At 32.5% G+C, this 16143-nt stretch overlaps 1 protein-coding gene across 2 annotated transcripts in view; it reads left to right on the forward strand.

Moving 5' to 3' along the window:
* LOC112690832 overlaps positions 1-16143 on the forward strand; it is a 242408-nt gene continuing 226265 nt past the window's right edge. For both annotated transcript variants that reach the window (XM_025564927.1, XM_025564926.1), the window contains exons 1-2: positions 1-291; positions 649-735. The gene's annotated coding sequence lies outside the window, so the exon portion shown is untranslated. The remainder of the gene's footprint in view (positions 292-648; positions 736-16143) is intronic.

The raw sequence follows: 16143 nt of genomic DNA on the forward strand, positions 1-16143 counted from the left end.
ACACACACATATCCGTACATAATTTTTATACGCATACATACATACGTATATTGTGTATGTGTAAAGTTAAATTTTTTTTTTTAAACACGCAAATCAATCGATAGAAAAACGCTCGTTTCGACTTCGGTTTTCAATCAACTTCAACGTACACACGATAAGAACACTGTTCTCGTCCTGCAAACAAATTTTACCTACTCTTTACACAGCCGTCACAACACACACATATTTATATACAAAACCGTGATAATCGTGTCTCTCCGGTCACAGCGAATAGATTTATAAATTTACAACGTATGTTATATAGTCTTATCGTAATTAAATAACGCACACTCTTATATTTAGATTAATGTAATAACGATCCGTTGAACGTAATTATAATGCGCATACTTTTTACTACTTTTTAGTACCTATTGTTGTTTTGCCCTTCGTATGTATACATACATATACATATATATATGTATTTATATATAAGAATATATTTACATATGTGTATGTATATATATATATATATATATATATATATATATATATATATATATATATATATAATTATATGATATTTAAATATCGCGTAGACCGTAGTTGACCTGAAGTAACGCATAGTAAATAATATATTTTATAAAACAATACGTATTTTACATATTATAGTTACTCGATTGATTAGTGTCACCCGTCGAAATATAAGTAAAATAAATACCGCGTGAACGAAGCAGATATATCCGGTACGATAGAGACGTAAGTAGTATTTTTTCTATTAGTATTGCTTTCATTTATTTTCCACTTTTTTTATTTATTATTATTACCTTTTTTTTTTTTTAATTATTGTTTATACATATTAAACTGTTGTTTTAGCCAACATACGTACACATTTGTTTTTTATTTAACTATATAATATCATGTGAGCATGTAATTATATTTATACACGTATATATTATGCATTTATGTATTATGTACTATACGTATTGTTGAAATAATGTCTCTTTCGGAAAAGACAATAAATACTAGAAACGTAAAACTGAATTTTTCGAGTGTCGAAAAACAGGCCACGGGGTGACTGATGGACGTTTCGTATGTTATTTTACAATGTATACGGTATACACACAATTATATTATAAATAGATCCGTGCTTAAAATGCTTCTGTAGATTTTATCGCTTGCACGCGTCGAGTTGATCGTCGAGATACCGTGTTCCCATATAAAGTGCACACACATTATATATTATAACACTACTAGTGTTACTCTAAAGTTTTTTGGTCGTTTGAAGTATTTATTGCTGCGTAGGTATATTATCGTATCGAATTAAAGCGGCTATCAGGGGGGAAGGGAATGAAGTGGATTGTTTCCGATACCACCCGATGTGTCGTATTTACACACGCGTATAGGTTATACGGAGAGGGATAAAATTTGTCCCCGTATTCTATTTTCAACGTATGAAAATAAATATACAAGGGCGGATTAAAGGAGGTTTAGCCGGGATGGTAGCCTCGGGCCCTTTCAAGTACCCAAGTGAAAGGAGCTCAAACAATTTTAAGCCGATACACATTTTTTATCAAACTAAAATTATTAGTTTTATAGACATAAATTTTATATACCTATTAATTTTATAATTTTATAATGTAATCGACAATTTGTGAAATAGTTAATAAAATGTATCGTTCTGCCAGCGTAACGAGCGGCTTTGTAAAGCATGTTTTGTCAAACAGGCCCATATAAAATTTCAGTCCCGGGGCCCAATAGGTGCTTAATCCGACCTTGTAATATACGTGATAATTATGTGATTATATTGTAAATTTACGTTAGATATCCCCTTTAAAGAAGTCCATGATCTGCTACTGCACTGTGGTTTTAATAATGTTAACCCAGGTGATATTTTTCGGCCTCGGAAATATGCGAATCCACTTAACCACTGTTTTCTTGTTCTATGAAAAAAATTGCGGTTTTAGATTAATAACTAAAAATAAAAATAATGTGGACTGCATGAAGATGATCGGCACATCAAGGAACTTCCTGTTCAATCAATCCACCACCTCGTTGTCTACCTAAACGAATTTGCCAAGTACACGCATTTTGATCGTAGACCCGTAAAAGAGCATTGAAAATTTTATGTTACCCTCGGCGTGTACTACAGACACTGTGCGCATCAATAGCTGTATGTACACGTTGCGTTACTATACGAGCGGTTTGAAAATAATTTATATATATGTACTACTCTTCAGTGATCGCACGTGTCGTGTGTGTAATATATGTGTTCGAAATCGATTAGCGTGTTGTTTCGTAGGAAACAATAATATGTATTCTCTGTAGATTTAGGTCTTAAAATGTTCGTTGTATACATGAAATACGGATGATATAAAATTTATGAGCGTTCTTGTTTTTGTTTATTTTTATTTTTACAAGAATTTTCCGAATTTGTTAAAGAACCGTTATTCGTTCGCCGACCGGAAGTGATTTTCATCGAAGTTTCGCTTGTTGTATAATATAATCCAAATAGGTACACGAGATACCCATCTGTATGGACATACACCTATTTGTATATTATAGACAAGTAGCAGTGGCGTAGCAAAGATATGGTGAACTGTGCTTACGTCTAGGATGCAAATTGCAAAGACGCGCAAAATTGTGCAAAAATTATATTTTTATTCTACAATTAAATCTAACATTTTCCATTATACTTTTGAAATACGTAGATGTTGTCTATTTGTCCACACTACGTGTGAATTCAATGATGAAATTATGAAAATAGGGTATTTAAATAACAAATTTTAAATTAAGAAATTATCGATGAATTTGTCAGTCATAAAGCAAGAAAAGCAAATTTTTAAAGTTTAAAATTAACACTATAATATTATCTTATAAGTATAAATTGTATACTTAAAGATATTAGTAAAACTAAAGGTTAAAAAAATATCATGACATCAAGTTTTAATTGGTTAGAAAGGTAATTTTTTCTAAGTTTGCCAGGGCGCTAGCCAGTCTTCTTACGCCACTGACAATTAGAAATACTTATGGTATGTAATAAATAAAAAAAGAAAACCGATTCAACGGCGATATAGTTATACGCTATGTTTCATGAGCGTGTTTATGTAGTGTAGAGTACGTAGACAGTTGGCGAGAAAATATCTACCCTATTTCAACATGTCATTTCACAGGCAATTAACTTTCAAAAGACACGCGGCATGATTCAACAGATATTGACAAAATATTCATCGAATACTTTCATTTTGAAATATTACTCCACGAACCACAGAGTTCGAATCGTGGTAAAAAAATGAAAATCAGCGTTTCGAATCTATATTTTTGGCTTTCAATTTTACCAAGATTCTATTCAAATCAATTCAAAATCATTCAAATTCTTATAACATATAAAGACGCCTAGCGAATAACATGCGTAATGTGGTGGGCTGCAATAGATGATTACATAGCAAATGTCTTTTTTAAATTTATTTTTTTAGCAAGACAAATAATATTTACAATCTGTATTAAGAATACATTAAGTTATATACGTATGTACATCTACACGGATTGACGGCTTGATTAAGGCGGATGTCTAGTAACGCTATATCAAGTAATGTAAATGTATATAAATAAATATAATCGAGAATGAACGAGAGCTGAAAAGGACAACATATTTTTGCTAATAATATACATGTCGATATAAAAAAGTGACAATTAATAATTGAATGCCTGAAATATGCTAATTAAATATAGTACCTAAATATTTTATCTTACATTTATAATTGTCTGTATTGGCATATCTATAACATTATATAACATTAATCTGATAATATTTGTCTGAAATTTCTAGCGATATTTGTTTTGTATTTCGAATGGTGTAAAATTCATCTTTCATTTATTTGATAAATTCGACGAACATAGTACGTACCTAAAAAACATACACCTAAATTAAAAGGCAAGTATTTATCTTGTACAATACATTTTTGAAATATACCTGTATATACACATTATGTTTGTGCACGACAAAAATCAAGAAATATGTAATTTTCTTTGAAACAGATAAAATATATTTAAAATGCTAAAACGTCGACATAAGACTCGTTAAGTTATTTCGCCAACCAAGTATCTGTTTTTACGTAATAAGTTGTACACTAAAAGTCGGAGAAAACGCACGCAACTTTTCTAATTTAACTATTCACAATAACCATTATTTTTGGTTGCTGTCTTATAATTATCATTATTTCTTGTACGCATTCGACTGCGTACATTTTTACATCAACATCCTGTGGTAGGTACACTGTGCTACCGTCGTCTGGTCGATTATTCTTACGATACGAACACAACTCTGTAAGTCGAATCATTAATACTTATTAAACGATTATATCTTTATGACACGTGATTATATCTACAAATGTAGGTACATTTATATATATATATATATATATATATATACCCGTAAATCTGCGGCAATTTACAAAAATTTCTTTTCGAAACAATTGTATTGTCGTTCAGTGTGCAGCGATTAAACCGCGACCATTTTCAATGGCTGTATTTGGCTATGTTATTTAAGAAAAAAAAGATTAACAAAAACGCTTTGATGTCATATTATCGTCTAATTATTTATACAAATACAACATTTAATGGTAATTAGTTTTCAAATTTTATTGAAGATAAGTCTGCTGTTTAATTATCGGCCAGCAAAGGGAGTAATTCATGTACTATTTCATTAGAAGCAAGAAAATCATAGTTTGCCATCCAAATTATTCCCGGAAGTGAAACATTTAATAGAAATATAAATATTATGATAATGTTATTATTATTATAATATTATTTTCAAATACACCAGAATATACGATTAGCTCATTATTTTTAGTGTTCTTTCTCCAATGCAACGTTTCACATTAATTAATTTTAAGTATAGGAAGCACAGTTAGTGTAGACTTGTCTAGACTTCCACGGGTAAAAATGAAGATATATATTAAGCATTTTATGATAAATTATTTTTCATTCTTTTTCTAGAACATTAATAAAAGTTGCGTTAGGGTAAGGTGTATAATATTCAATATTGTTTAATGTACATGAAATACATGTACATTTTTTTCTTTATTTTTTTTTTTTTTTGAATTTTTCATTACGCTAAGATACATGAAATTGTGATAAGCTATATTTTAAAATTAAAACAAAAAAAAATATAAGAGGCAGTAGTATAATGTAGATCAACATAATATTTTACCGATCGCTTAAGAAATATATAATAAATAAATAAATAAATAGTTAAATTAAATATATAAATACTTTTGTGTTTTGGCCGGTAACCAAGGTACGTTAAATAATGCATAGTTAAATGTTTTCGCCACCATTACACATTTACTAAATCATTGTATAATTATATTCCGTACAATGTAGACGTTAAAACCTATTGGTTTTGATGTTGAATAAATTGATTACTTGGAAATCGTATATTTTATACATTGCGTATAATATCGTCTCATACGTTGTTTTCGAAACTTCTTGAACAACTCACACATATGCACACATACACGCAGTTCAAAATGTTTATACAAAACTTGTATTATTCATTGGATGCTGTACGGTGGGATGATTTATATTCGATAAAATTGAGTGGAACTCCCTGTATAAACTAATATGATGTGTGTGAGTATGATTCACTAAAGCGGTAATTATAGATTGTTGCATAAGTAAAACTAAAAATTCAACACATGATATTTTCTTTTCAAACGATTTCTTTTAACATACTTATTGCGTTTACAATAATATTGTTATCACGTAAATTATTTAGCATTTAACGTGACGCACGTTCACTTATTTGTGATACAACAGATTTCGATAGCTCTCATTAAATAGTTGGATTGACCAAGGACAGGAATTGTTGCAGCTTTATCTTGAAAATACCCGTACGAACGAGAACACCTATCGAGTGGTCGCAAGAATTTTTTTTTACTCGAATTATCAATTCCATAATATGGAATATATAATACATAATATGGGTGGATGATCATATTATGATTATCCACCCATCAAAATTATTTACACTACACAATTTTAAACAGTCATACCATGGTATAATATTTTTTAATTTTTTGTGTTCACCATATACATGTTGCACAGATGGGGGGGAATCCATGAATTTGTCGCAGTTTAGAGTTTTAAATCCAATACATCATCAAAATATGAATACTTACGTATATTATAAGGCCATATTGTAAATCAGAAAAATGAGTTATGTACTATGTGGGTATCTACTCACGAGTATATATAAAGTACGAGTCCTTATATTTTTTGACAGATTTGACATCCTCCTTCCTCCGTATTAATCGGTACTTTGGTGAAATGAGCCGCTGAGTCGGCAATAGCGTACCGACTGCCTTACTTTCGAAAGAAACCAAAATCACCTCACTGCGTAGAACACAGTATAAGTGCCATACAGAAAGTACAGATAAATATATAATAAAATATACGGACTATTAATTATTTTCTCGGCTTTATTTTTATAAAGACCGCCCATTCCCAATTTTTAATGAATCATATGATTCAAATACAATCCCTTCGCACCGCCACTACCTTACGTATACAAAAATGGTACACTTAGGGCCACATTTAGGAATTTGACACTAGTGGGCAACAATAAAAAACGCCTCGTTATACCATATATAAATTTCTGTAAGTTGAAAAAGATCTTTCTGAAGAACAATGGGTTGCTGGTGTACACAAAAACATTTAAGTGCAATGTCAACATAAGGATAGATTTTTTGTAAATCTTTGGATCTATCGACAGTACTAAACCGTTACCGAGTATATGTGTGTATATCGTAATACTGTGATTGGCGATATATATATGTATATTTTTTGAGATAAACTTTTTATTTTGTAAAGAAGTTTCACTTAAAGAATATTAGATCATTAAATATTTAAAATATAAAAAAATTAGCCGCCCTCTCATGTTCAGCCACCCGGGGTAACAGCGCCCTGTAGCTCCCCCGAAATATGACCCTGGGTACACCACTGTTGTCCGATGGCAATCCATTATAAAACGGTCAATCGTGAATGGTTACAAGCTTCATCGGACTCCAGTCGATTTCGTACATTTCCACGAGGCGCAAGTGCATCGTTTTCGTGCACGTCTAACGGATTTATTTATTGTTATACGGTTATAAAACATGCAGAGCTGTAGCTATATTTGGGATTCGTAGTCTAAACCGCGGTTACTGATCGTGCACCGTGGCAAATATCGTGTTTCTCGATGACACGTATAACTGACTTACCGCGTACGCGCATTATGGTTATCGCCAGTGGAAATAAGATTTTTGGAGGAGGAGGGGGATTAAATTATGTACATGATTTGCACGTCAATATCAAACGTCTATTTTTGTATCTCCTCGGACGAAAAAATAATGTTTTTATGATTTCATCATAATTGATCAAAAACTACATTTTATATATATATTAAAGTATTCATGACGTGCATATTTCTGGATCTATACGTTTTAAAATGGATTTTTTTTTCAGTCCCGGTAAAGAGGTTTCATCCCAAAACTCCCTTCCTCTGTATGGCACTGGTTGTTGCAATGTTCGTCCCGGTCCGCCCTCTGATTCGAAAATGTCGTTTGCTCTGTCGTCTAATACGCATCATATTGTCAGGGGCGGATCGGTGATATTTTTCGAGAAACATAAATAAACGGGATCCGAACGATGAGATTTTTTTTTTCCATCATAAAATGTCATCTCGCGTAAATGAGAACGGCCAATAATATTTTTGTAGCCGGCCATCCCGACCCTGCATAATATAGGAATCGTACACGCAAGTCACGTCGTTATGCGTATGAAATTGTTTCGAAGAAGTTACCATCGTCGCCGGACACTGCAACGGACGTCCCTATCCTTTCGCGTCCTTACAGCTGAAGCGCAGCCGCTGACACAATGATTCAGTGCAGCATATATACGCACGTACACCCGAAAGCACTTTCTTTAGGTCCGGATCTCGCGAACATAAATAAGATTTATTCGCGCACATGCATGTCTAATAATATAAGCGAGCGCGCGCTTGTTCGTGACGCTACACGTACCGGATTATCGATCGCTCAGCAGTCCCGCCGATGACCTCATATAAAAACATTTAACCGAATTTTCCCCCTCGTTCCTCTCCTGTATCCTATCCACCACACTATCCTATCCACTGTATCCTATACTTATCGCGATCCGATCGGGTTTGATCCGAAATCCATCCGTCAGCGGTACTTCATTATTATTTTTATTACCATTCTCGTTACTCTTATCGTCTTTTATTTTTCGGTGCAATGTACTAACGCGGTGCGAATAGGACCCGTCCAAAACCTAGGCCAGAAATAATCATACTATCACTTTGTGTTTTCAATGAACCTCTGTAGTCCAGGACGACTCACTATGCGGTTAAATACGTGGACAACCTAACCCTGTGCGTAGTACAAATCTATTTGAAATATCGTTGAAACGATGTAAATTTGTCTCCGCATTCAGCACGAATCGATTCTACAACTTTTGTTTAGGTAAGTAACTAATAACTGTTGTGTCTCCGATAAGTAAGATTTTATTAAACACTTGTTATTAAACACTTGAAAATCTCATTGTACACGATTATTACTTTTCATTGTATACAAATTGTGTTTACTTAATATAATTTCGGTGTAATATTACTATATAAGTAAAGTAATATTATTAAGTTAAATATTATTGGTTTAAGAACTGTTAAGTGAAAGAACGCATTTCATGATATTTTTTTGAATTTCATAGACATTTTAATCAGACGGTACGTTGTCATTGATTTCGTCGAACAGAAAAAATAGTTGAGGAACCTTAGTGGTACTATTATTAATCACCAAAATTCTGAAGCGTTAAGCTCGAATTTATAATTCCATATTGATAACGTTATGCACACGGCAGTTGTCCTTTGAGCAAGTTTAAGGAGTTTTAATCCTCTGTTTGCGTTTTATATGAATATGAATATTTTTATAGGAAATAATGAGAATCTTTTAAATAAAACGCTCTGGTTAGTTATCAATATTATTATTATTGACCTAATTATTTTATTATTATCACTACAAAGTGGTTGGAGTAGCTGTATGTACACGCACTGTTATCGTAATAATTATTAATTAATATTCGTCTACAAACAAAATAATGTTCTAAAATTGTGTATATGTATGTGTGTGTGTGTTATTGTAAAAAACTATCTAAGAATCATTTTAAAGTATTTAAAATAACAATAGATAAGACTAATGAGTGGGTAACATTAAAAAAAAAAGAGTTTGACTAATTGTCAGTTCACACAAATATGTATGACGTCATAAACACTTTGTGGGCGTAATGGTAATAATTTTACGTACATCATACACGATCAAAAGACACCGTTCGGACTAAACTAGAAATTGTCTTGAAATTGATTGGTGTTCAATCTTTTTTTTCGCGTTATTTTATTATGAACATAAAACCTTTAGGTAATATTGAAGTTCTGATATTCATTTTTACAATGATTGTAAAATGTGAAATGGCGATCATAAAATTTTGAAAAAAATATAAAGAAAAAAATAAGCATATATACAAATATTTCACGATAGTATTGTATATTTGAGTGAAAAAAATTAAATTCAATACGTAGGATTAGATATTCGTATTCCCAAACGGAAAAAATAAACATTTATATATTACGATGAACTCAATAAGCATCCTAAAAGGATTTTCGTTTTTCAACATCTCAATAGTTGAATAGCAGCGTTCTAATGTACATTTTTCAAAAAATCCTAAGCTTTACTCTGGATCCTCCTCTTTCGCATCAAATGTAACTTTACGATACGACATCAAGTTTTTTCACTGCCTTTATTGTATAATAATAATATTAAGCCTCATGCGAATAGACGGTTATCGAGGGTAAGACACAGTGGGTGACGGCAGTCCGTGGCATATTATGACGGTTCACAGAGATGGTATAGGTAATTGACCGTATAAATGAATGATTTGACTCCAACGGACCGAAAGACAGGCAAAGGACACTTACATTTATACACACATAAACAGTTATTGACATTCACTGTGACCTTGTTCAATTATTAATGTGAACATTTGAATTTCTATTCGAAGAAACTGTCTACACAACGAATAAATTTGTGGAACCACAACATTTAATTAAGGAAAAAAAAAATTGATATATATATATATATTGAAAAAAATGAGAAAAAAAGAATGTTTACTCGACAAATTAGCTTTGTATTATTTTTTTTATTTTATCTCAGTAAATGTTTGTAAAAAAAGTTGTATTTTTCTATTCGACGAATTGTTTTCAAATAACTGTCTATACAATATACACTAGTACACGGATAATAATAATTGTGTCCTGCGGCGATACGATGCAATTACATTATTAGCGTCGCGTATGTATCTATAGTATTTCGTTATGCTGTGCTATTGTCGTCGCCGGAAACAAAGTTGACATTGCAATGTTTAAACGATGAATTACAAAACGAATTGTTTTGGTGACTGCGCGACGTTGTCGTCACGTACACAACATTTGTATTTAATACAGCCAGGCTGGTACATCCACGTTCGTTCGTTGCGTTCGCCGGGCGCAAAGAAAATGAAATCGCTTATTACCATATTGGCACTGTTAATAATAATTTATTTTCGCATCGCAGACACTATTATGTGATCTACGGGTTGGTTTTCCGATTCCTCGTGGTTTCGGCTCGAACAGATTTGACCTTTTAAATCGTTTATGTCGACGAGTTTTTGAGATCTGTCCACCGTGAGTAACAGTGTGTCCGTGGACGTTACCGAATCGCCAGGGATCCGAACGAGTGCGAGAACAAAACTTGAATCAATGTGATAGAACTCCCATAATGATCGTTTTGTGGCCAATTTCGGTAGAACAACTGGTGTTTGGGGGTACAATGTAATACTCACCACTCGATGACACGCTACAGACATTTCCGTCGCTTTTCCAACGATGGTGGTTCACTTATTGTGATCGTATATTTCTTGTCGTCAACGTTGCACGCGTCGTTATGGCAAATCGATTACGACGCGGCGTCCGATCAGCAGATGATAGGTATACCCTTCACGCGATAAAACGTAATGTTCATACGAATCCGTTTACGCGATGAACGGGATCAATCGATTTTACCCACGGTCGAAACTTCGATGGCTATTACGATCTCGTAACGTCTGGCGACGGATGCATGTGACCTACCCTACGCGTTGTTTGCCGTGCGACTAATTCGCTCCGTCACCTCTCTCACGCGCACATTTAACTTAAGGTTCAGCTCTCAGGGACACGTGTACCGCTCTCGGGCGCGTAAAAGATCGCCACTTCAGATGACTTACAACAATAAATACACTTCGTACTAGGTGTCTGCAATTTAATGCCATTGTCAGCAACGGTAAATGCCAGTGTTCGATATTATTTTGTTTTGAATATGTTCCTCTGCAAAACGACCGCCTAATGAAATGTTCGCGTAGAACTAAAAAAAATGTTACACCTATCTCGGGCAGTCGGCTTTGTATTACTAGTTTTTACTAGCTTAGCTTCGTGCAATCAGAGATCGATACCAGTTTCGAAGTGATAGACACATAGTTTTACGTTCATAACGAAACGGGCGCCCAACGGAAAAAAATCGTAATGGTTTAAAAAAAAAAATCCTCCTAGGATCCCTCCCTGAGGGCGTACACACGCGATCAAAGTAATTGACAGAAAGTCTCCTCGGGCAACGTCGCCTGTGTCGTTAACACGCCCGGAGATAGTTTTTTCGCGATGGCCTACTGCAGCAGTTCCGTTCCAGTGTCGTACACGGACGATTAGGGCTCAACTACGGTTGTGTTCGATTCGTAAGGAATATTAACATTACGGTACCCGTTTGCCTCCAGGCTCCGATCGCATCGCATCAATCAATACAGTCGGCGGTCGCAGTAGCGGCATTTCGACTGGAAAAATGATAATGCCGGGAGTTCGCGTGATTTTCCGGACTGTTTTGCATAAGTATACGTCCCATGCGTATTTTCTTTGCCCCGTTTCTCGTACATAATGTAAAATATACGTATATATCTGCGGACGAGAAAGCGTGCGCATTATATTCGTGTTCTTCAAGTGCCATATTTTTAAATAAATTATCTGAATTCAGAAACGTTCTCTCGATGAACACAATATAACTATTGAATTTACGATTTCGAACAACTGTACACGCGTACATTTTAATGCGTTTAATTTTCTCCTAGCGGCGCGCGTTACTCCGCGCTCTATTTCCGGCCCCCCTGTACCGCTTAAGTACACACCACTTGTTTTACGCGTACCCGTCCAAAATCATTTTTCGTCCAACAAACCCAATTCGACAAATACACGAAATGTGTGCATGTCGCACTAGTATGTGTTTATATTTAATAATATATCCTCACGGCCGAATCGTTATGTTTTTATTTATTCATTTTTTCGTGTTATTCATAAAATGTACAGTTAAATTTACAGACAATACTTTATTTGTTTCCGTTCCAATAAAATTACGTTTGAACCATCGTATGACGTATTATGTTATATACAACCATTTTTTTTTTTTTAATTTCTCATTTTCTAGTCGTTTCATTTATCATCAACGAATATAATGCACGGTGACAATGACGACCTTAGAGGCTGCTTCTTAATTCTGCGTGACACTTTTGACGTTTGCCCTTCTATTTTAGAAATGTTTCGTGTACCATTCATTAAACAAAGCGAAAACCTAAAAATCTCCAGTCAATAGTTTACCAACTTATTGATTTTGATCCTAAATTGGTGAAATAATAAACAATAAATTGTCTAGATGAAAGATTAACATCAATCATACAATTATTATTATTGTTATTTAAACAATTTACGTACGCCAAGGCATTATGTTGTTGTGTAATTATATTAAGTATCAGATGAATAAATATTATACTAGACGTATTTATACTATTGGATTTAATAACATGCATTTTAAAAATAGTTTGCAGTTATCGTTTACAAGCAGATTTTTCCAATTCAAAGTTTAACAGTTTACTCTTTGACGGAGGGAAAAAAAATTATAAAAGTTGGTACAATGTGATTGGAAAAACGTGATTTTTCTATGATTTATAATTAAAAATCAATACAAATTAATGCGGACTTAATTCTCTTAGATTTTTTGGAATATTTTCATTGACGTTATGTTTATGTAATGCATACAGTTTATGTTATTTTAATGGACATCGCATGTGTGCTGAAATATGATGCTGCATATTATTATAAATACTACACCTGAAAATGTTCTATACATGTTCAGTTATAATTGTTCAAAAAGACTACACGAGTTATTATTTTATCGTAAAAGATTATAATGAAAAAAAAAGAAAGAAAAAACTTTTTACAGAAGAGCATGAAGGAAAAGTGTACAAAATTGTAAGATCAACAACCCGTCATCACGATACGCCTATTCATCAGCGTTTAAAAGAAATGCCATGACTCGCTCATCAAAATGTACTTTACAATGTTGTACATCGCGTGCGCACTACACCGTAGATGTATACGTTCGCAATTCCATATCAAGTGCAGTTGTGTGTTATTTTTTACAACCATTATTATAATTCAGCAGCAACATTCGGTGAGCATTCACGAACTTACAATTTCTAGCAAAACGTTGATTGCAAATCGCAACCATTTTGTAATTTCTCCGTTTATCAGTACACAACAGTAAGTGTGTACATCAAATTGGGATCATCCGATGTTTATAACACAGTGAAGATGTAATTTATTTATTTTTTTTTTTTACATTAGATCAAATTCGTTATTGACTTTCGTTATTCATATTGTACTACAACCGAACCGTTGGTACACATACACATATTATTATGTCCGTATAATATTTTTGCCGAAACATATAGAATTTTTTTAGACATAATTTACACAAGCAAACATTTACTGTAACATAATCTTCAATCAACGATTGGACATCATTTCGATCTTATACATCTATAGACCGAGGGAGGCGACCAACACTAGTTGAGTTAATGAAGAACGAGCCTCGCTCCAGGCCCCTTGTCACGCCATTGGTCTATAGTACTTTCAAACTATTGATTTTGATTTATCGCAGAGAAATGCAATGACGTTAATGAACTCGTTTTTATGATAAAAGAATAACGATGTCGGTATTTCGATTACTAAGTTCATTAATTTTCACGGTTCAGTTCTGGTTTGTCTTTCGGCTTTAGCTGCATATTTTAGACTTAAACCGGAAGCTTATAAAAATGCGTGCATAGTGTGTCAACATTTTTACGTTTTAAAAAAAGTTCTTATGCTACATGATATTAAACAGTAATTTATCTATAGCTTCTTTTTTTTTTTTTAATTTTTTTTAAATTTGCTTGCATTATACATTTAAAATATTGTCTTGGTAATATTTATTTACCGTAATTTTTATTCATTTATTTTAAACATTCTTTAGCATAGTTTCATGCCGCAATAATAGTTTATTAAATTTTAATCTTTCACTAACCAGTACATGCAATAACAATTCATAGTTTATCTAATATAGTTAATGAGATTATTATACTTAGGCGTATTACGGTTTAGATTTGTTATTTCATCATATCGCAGGTCAGGTTAGGTTAGCGCAATCTTCGGAGGGGGTGGGTAACTGAGTTTATGAAATTAGGAAGGTAAATTAGAAAATTAGGGAGGGAGTCAAAGGTTTGGAAAATAAGAGAATTGTCCTCTACATGACTACGGGTCTGTTTATTTTTATCGTTTTATGAATTAATATGTAAGTATAATATCATAATATTAATGTTGTTAATGAAAAATAATTTGGCTGATACGTGTTTCAATACATTTTATTGACATACTCTATACATATCGGAGAATTTTCATAAGTCAAACTTCGTGATTGACTTAATCATTTACGAGGTGAATACATTTTTAAAAATAGTAAAAATAGATTCATGGAAAATAGATTAAACTACTAGAGTGGAATATTAGTGCTTAATATTTCCATTACTACAAAGATTTTATGAAAATTTTTCGATGTTTAATTATTTACTTTAAATATGTTTTGGATAATAAAATACATCGGCGATTGAATTCAGTGAATATATAATATATTAACATAACAATATGAAAATCATTGATATTTCTAACAAATTATGCAATTTATTCTTATTTAATGGATGAATAAATTAAAAAAAACAAATAGACGTATGTTTAATAAAATCGAAATTATTATGTTCAGCATTATTATATTTACTACGCTGTGTTTTGAAATTTGTGTACTCATAATTTTTGACAATAATTAGAAAAATAAAATAGTTTGGCGAGTACCATAAAATAAAAATAACTATGCATTTATGAATGAATCACATAAAACAGTATCTGTAAATTCAAAGTATACATGACGTATTTCGTTAACAAAAATATAAATATACTTATGAGACATATTTATACATAGTTTTATGAGTATTTATTCTTTTTTTACGGCATAAAAATATCGTCTGCTGAATAAGATTAAGAAAATTGTGCATTTGACGTTTTTTATCCGATGTTTTTATATTGAAAGTTGCTCACTCGATCAAAGTTTTGACAAGATTATTTTTAGAAATAAGCATTGCACAACTCAAGTGTTGATGCTTGCACCAAGATATTATGTTGGATTTAAGAAATCCTAACTCTTATTTTTCTTACTTTTATTTTATTGATATAGAAAACACATTACTCCCAACTTCTGTATAATGGAAATATCAAAAAAGGTGAAAAAAAAGATATGATAAATTTATTTGTACTTACATATATTGCATGAAGAGAGAGCTACAATAGGTATTCAAAAATCCAGTAGGATTTATAACTTGTTAGTAATAGTATTCCAACAACTTTATTAAATTTATATACTCATCTCTTTGAATTTTGTACCTTTGTCATAAATAGTTTATAATTTGGTTTGGATTCCAGTTAGTCCGAATCTAAATACCACCCGAAAAATTTGACCTCTCGTGGGACGAAATCGGCTTTTAAAGTCAACGGATTTATTTGAAATGCATTACGGACACGTCCAAGATATAACCACACACACACACACACACATACATACCAACAAAACTTTCTAAAAACAAACTGTAAAATATTGTACCTATCAACTGTATAGAACACAAGCAAATGATGCCCGTAGA

Source organism: Sipha flava, unplaced genomic scaffold (genome assembly GCF_003268045.1).
Source record: "Sipha flava isolate LNK unplaced genomic scaffold, YSA_version1 522_pilon_pilon, whole genome shotgun sequence".
NCBI lineage: Eukaryota > Metazoa > Arthropoda > Insecta > Hemiptera > Aphididae > Sipha > Sipha flava.